Raw genomic sequence first — 6,119 nt, forward strand, 5'->3', positions numbered from 1 at the left:
TGTCGCTGTCCAACATCCGGCACCATCGAGGTCGGGGACTCCTCCGAGGATGAGTAAGGCATGGGAGGCGGCATGGCATGGTGTGCCAACTGGCCGGTCCATCTCCCATGTTCTACTCTTCCTCGCTGGAGACCGCACCTTCATCTTGAACCCCGCCCCCGTACATGGAGATCGCAGATGGAGGACGTCGGTCGCTGCCGTAGGATAGGTTTAGGGTCGGGTTTCTTTTATTTTTCTGTCCTATAAAAGTTCGAAATGTAATGAAAATCTGCCGTGTTTGCATTAATCTTGGCCGGTGTATATGAACTTTCACAATAATATAGTAGATTGTAGGAGTACTAGCAAGATGCCCGTGCATTTCATGGAACATCAAGATCTTGTGGGAGAAAAGGATTTACGAGGGAAGGACTTATCTGCAATTGTGGGGAGGAGTGCAGGTAAATTTTCATAGTTTCCTTCCTATCCATTAGGTATAGATCGGACGGCCTATATTGCAGGATGGCAAGCACACCATCATCACCAACTCCACTTTTTATTGAACCGAGACAAAGCGAACATGCGAAGTAAATAAACACATAGGGTCTACATACACAATTTATCTTAGGCACTCCAATAGTACGTCCACTACACATTCACGCATTTCACATCTTTCTACATCTACGGCAACCTAGGAAAGGGTTAACGTAAATTGCCTCTCTCTCTCCTCCCTGATTTTCATGGTGGTGGGCCCCTCCCTCCCCCCAAACTACAATCAACAGCTCACACGTTTCACATTAAGTTAATTACGTAACTAGGATTACGTAGGTGTAGCATTACTCGTCCTAGAGAACCCAACTAAGCCAACCTCCCAGCATGTCACGCGGGAAAAGACCCGGCCGCGCCGTTTTAGTCGAGATTACCGGATTACTAGTAGTAGTATCGATGGATCTCGTGAAGCACCAATTTTTTTGAGGGGGCGAAGCACCTAGTTTAAAAGGAAGAAAGGCAGTACACTCACAGCACCCCTGTCGCAGTCGCATTGCACCCCACACACGTTCGGTCTTGCACACGGCTCATGCGAACGGAATGCGCTTTGGCTTGCCTCTTCAGTGACACGTGGGAATGCACTTGGAGAAACCGACCATGCGCCAAACTCCCCCCGCCCACCGCGCGAAAATCCCTCACCCCAAAAAAAATATTCCCCCCAAATCCCAAATTCAACCGCACTTCGGCAAACTAGCCAATAATATTCCCCGAACTCCCCTCCCCCCATCCCCTCCACTCCATTCGCTCTGCCAAAGTCACCCTCCCCGCCACACCGATACGTTGGTGCCACGGTTCGTCAAGGGGACGCACGGCAATCCTCTCGCTCCCATAGTACGCTCTCGCAAACTGTCGTCCTCTAGCCACGCCGCCACCGCTGGCGACGTTCTTGTGGAGGCGCACGGTGGTCAGCGCCGCCACCGCTGGCGATGTTCGTGTGGAGATGCACGACGGTCAGCTTCTCCCATGGTACGCGCATTCTAGACTGAGGCCCCGTGCATGTCGGTGTAGCACTGAATGTTAGCTGATAGACGCTATTAATCTCACTGTTTGCCGAAGTAGTTTATAGTCAATATGCTCTGCTTAAGAAGCTTCCTTGCCTTGTTCTACACTCAATCTGCTTAGCTGAGATGGCATACCAAGCCCGATTAGTTGCTAAAATATCCTGCCATATATTTATTGTGACGTAGATTGCCATGGTCTAGTAGCCAATCTGTTAGGTGAAATAGCTCTACACCATTTTGTACTCGATCTTTGTTGCTGCGATGGCCTTCGATAGTTCGATGGCTGTGTGCTCGGCGTCATTGACTATTGAAACAGCCTGCCATAATTTAGCACTCAAATCTATTTGCTAAATTATCTTTAAATATATTTTGTTACTTAGATCTGCTCGTCCAAATATCTAGCCATAGCTTTAGACATCGACCTAGGTATTTTTTCTGGACTTCATAAAAAACCATATATGTTTTTCATGTAATATCTAGTAGAAGAACTAATTTGTATGTCTAACAGATGGACATGACTTGGATAACTTCTGCTCAAAGGTTCTCCATTTCATATGTCGAGGGGGTTGAAAGCTTCATGAACTTTATCAGAGACGAGTACGGTGGTCCGAAATCAGATGTGCTCTGCCCATGTAGCAGTTGTATGAATTCAGTTACAAGACCCCAGTCAACTATGAAAAATAATCTACACTTGTATGGGATGTCAGTCACATAAGCTAAGTGGGTTCATCATGGTGAAGCTGTGAACGTCAATGTTACTGACTACATGGAAGCAGCCGATCACCATCTTGATCTGCCTGATGCTCAGGTGGAAGAGGAGGAGGAGGTGGTGGTTGAGGGAGTCCTGGATTAAGGGGTCCTCGGACGTTCGGACTATGTGAAATGGGCCGGACTAATGGGCTATGAAGATACAAGACAGAAGACTTCTTCCCGTGTCTGGATGGGACTCTCCTTTGTGTGGATGGCAAGCTTGGCGTTCGGATATGAAGATTCCTTCCTCTTTAAACCAACTCTGTACAACCCTAGGCCCCTCCAGTGTCTATATAAACCGGATGGTTTAGTCCGTAGGGTAGAATCATAATCATATAGGCTAGACTTCCAGGGTTTAGCCATTATGATCTCGTGGTAGATCAACTCTTGTAATACTCATATTCATTAAGATCAATCAAGCAGGAAGTAGATTATTACCTCCATCAAGAGGGCCCGAAACTGGGTAACATCGTGTCCCTCGTCTCCTATTACCATCGACCTTAGACGCACAGCTTGGGACCCCCTACCCGATATCCGCAAGTTTTGACACCGACATTGGTGCTTTCATTGAGAGTTCCGCTGTGTTGTTGCCAAAAGGTTTGATGGCTCCATCAATCATCTACAACAATGCTGCCCTGGAGGAGGTTTACCTCTCCGGCCAGATCTTTGTGTTTGGTGGCTTTGCACTGCGGGCCAACTCGCTTGGCCATCTAGAGAAGATCGACAGCTACGCCCCAGGTCATCAAATTAGTTTTGGAAATTTGGACTATGTCGCTGATATCCAAGGAGACTTGATCTTCCAAGGGTTCACGACTCCAACCTCTGCTCTGGCTTTAGATCCGGAGCGAGTAGCCATGTCCGAAGACGGGATTCCTGATCCCACCGAACTATCTGTGGCCACTTATCTCGGTACGGGAGAGCCGGAGGAAGTAGTGTCGCTGGAAATCTTCATGAAGCCGGACTCTTCTCTAGACGCAGGCTCTGAACCCTCGGAGTCAGCATCGTGTGAGCTCGGCCAAGGAGTTTCTGTCGGTGGGAACGACACCTATAGTATCACAAGAATCCCTACTACGGTTGCAGGGCGCAGGGTCGTGAGAAGAGCGGGATCGGCAGTCAGCACAAGCACACGGGTCGTTTACCCAGGTTCGGGCCGCGACGATGCGTAACACCCTAGTCCTATTTTGATGTGTATATCAGTGTTCTTGGAGTTCTTGAGCTAGCTACGATGAGTGTAACTTGTCCAAGGGTCCGAATCCCTCTCCTGGATGCTTCGGGCCTCCTTTTATAGTCAAGGGGATCGCCACAGTGGCACAACAGGAGGTGGCATCGGTGTACGATGGCTAAGCTTATCGCTTAGCCATTACGGAACAAGATTCATTTAATGCGCCCCTTAGGTGTCCCCTTCACTTTGTCGCCGCCTCGCCCTGCTTCGACACGCGTACGGGACGGCGAGACGGTCAGTGTCTTGTACGCTGGCAAGCTGCTAAGGTGGCGCGGTGGTAGGGCCTTCACGAAGATTTGCATGCCACCACGTAGCCATGTGCTGAGTTGGCTTGGAAGCCTCACGTCGACACGCAGGTGCCTGCCTAGATGGTGGGGTGGCAGCTCCATTGGATCCGTGGTGGAAACTTGGTGGGTGTGGGCCTGGCAGTGGCCCCGCAGATGTCCCCGGCAAGGGCCTTACCGGGGCCCCGGCAACGGTCTTGCCATGGTGTTGTGGTCGTCCTCGACAAGGATCTTGCCGGAGGTCTCGTGGGTTTCCCCGGCAAGGATCTCGCCGAGGTTCGTTGTCTTCTAATCCCCATCTGATTTGGAGTGATTCTTGTCTTCACAAAGATCTGCATGCCATCATGGATGCGCCTCTCGAGCCTTGGTCCCAACATGGTTGGTGGTGTTGGAAAAACCTGGGGCTCAAGGGTGGCGCGCTCCATTGGCGTTGGGGACGCTGGCCCGGCAAGGTCCTTGCTGGGACCATGGACGCTGCCCTGGCAAGGGTCTTGCCGGGGGAAACTACCTCGCCTTCTTGCTCCTTGTGTCTCTGTCTTGGCGTCGCTTTTACCACCTTGCGGCCTTGACCTTTCCCTCTGCTCTGCTTAGTGTGGCCGCGGGCGTGGCTCTGACTACCCATGCACAAGTAAGGGGTACAAAGGAGTGCCCCTACTTTGGTACACCGACAGGAGTCCCCGGGCCTAGGCCACACATAAGTGCAACGCGTTGTTGGGCTAGGCCCAAAAACGGTGCGCGGGTAGGCGGGGCGGTGTTTACCGCGGTAACTTTTTTCATCCGCTGCGCTTCCCCACGACCCGCGTTGAATGCGTGATGTGGGGGTCGTGTGTGAAATGGGGAGCATGCGTGGGGCGGTTGATGTAGGCATGCGTCACGTTGAAATAAATGGGAAAGAGGCGGCTCGCGTCTTCCCCATAAAAAGGAATAACTGCGGGCGCGCGGCTCATTTACCCTCTGTGCTTTCCCCAATCTGGACATCACCGTGCTCATCTTCTTCTTCCTCAAGCTCCTGCTTGCTGCTGCTGCACCCCCCGCTGCCTTCGATCCCTCCCCCTCTTCCCAGCCACCATGGCGCCTAAATCTGGCAAGGGAAAGGGCGTAGCCAAGGACACGAGGGAGAAGGAGACGCCGGAGAGCGAGGCGGTGGCGCGGCGAGTGCAGTTCACCTATTTCATCTCGTCATCAGTCGACGTCTTCGAGCTCAAGGACTAGTTCAAGACTTTGTGGGGGGCGGAGACGACGGCAGCTCAAAACGGTACCCATTCTTCATCGACTTCTTCTTCTGCAGGCTCTATCCACCTTTTTCCGACTTCTTCAACGACGTCATGCGCACTTTTGGCTTCCATCTGTTGGATCTCACGCTGAATGCCGTGGCATGCTTGGCGTGCTTTGCCTACCTCTGTGAGGGCTTCGCCGGGTTGTTTACTAGGACGGCGCTTTTCCGCCACTACTAGTCCCCGCGCGTCCAACCTGGGGGTGCCCTTTCTGGGAGCGTCACCTGGATCCTGAGGGCCCAGGAGAAAGGCGCATACCCAGAGGGTGCCACGAAGGAGAGGTGGGAGGAGTGGCAGGGCCGATGGTGCTGGATCGTGGAGGAGAACCCGTCATAGTTCGGTCGGGGTGTTCATCGGGAGCCACTGCTCCATGGCGCAGACTGGAGCGACCTCAACCCCAATGACAAGAAGTTTTTGATCGCCACCACTAGGATTTGCCGCCTCACCGAGGCCGGGCTCACCCTTGAGATGATTGCGGCGGATTTCATCCGCGGTCGAATCGCTCTGCTGCACAACAAGGAGAGGACGGCCTGGGATTTCAGGAATGCGGCCGACATCATGAGGCTCCGCACCGGCCTGAAGCACAACCTCACGGTGATGGGGCACTCCTGGCATTGTCGGAGGCTCTTCCAGCTCGACGTGTTCGCCGACGGCAAGGTGGAGAGGACCGGCAAGGCCGCGAAGTCCGGCAAGGTCATCACGGAGCCCTTGTTCGGGCTGCCGTTGGGAGCGGTCCCGCTGAGCAACAACACCCGGCAGGCCGACATCCTCACTATGATACCGGTCTTCAACGCGCACGGTCTTGACCCAGCCTGGGTCGAGCCCCCGGCACGCGAGGTGGAGGAGTTCTTCGGCGGCTTAGTCGAAGAACTCGATCATGACGAGCCACTGCTCATCCAGGACACCACCCAGGAGGAGCTGGACTACATCACCGCCAGAGCAGAGGAGGCGGAGCTTGCCAGGCTGGCCGGCGACACCGGCGGCATGGAGAACGAGGCCACCGTGGCCGCGGAAGAGAAGGAGCTCGCCGAGTCGGTGAAGTCCGCCAGGAAGGCGGGTGGCG

Source organism: Triticum dicoccoides, chromosome 1B (assembly GCF_002162155.2).
Source record: "Triticum dicoccoides isolate Atlit2015 ecotype Zavitan chromosome 1B, WEW_v2.0, whole genome shotgun sequence".
Taxonomy (NCBI): domain Eukaryota; kingdom Viridiplantae; phylum Streptophyta; class Magnoliopsida; order Poales; family Poaceae; genus Triticum; species Triticum dicoccoides.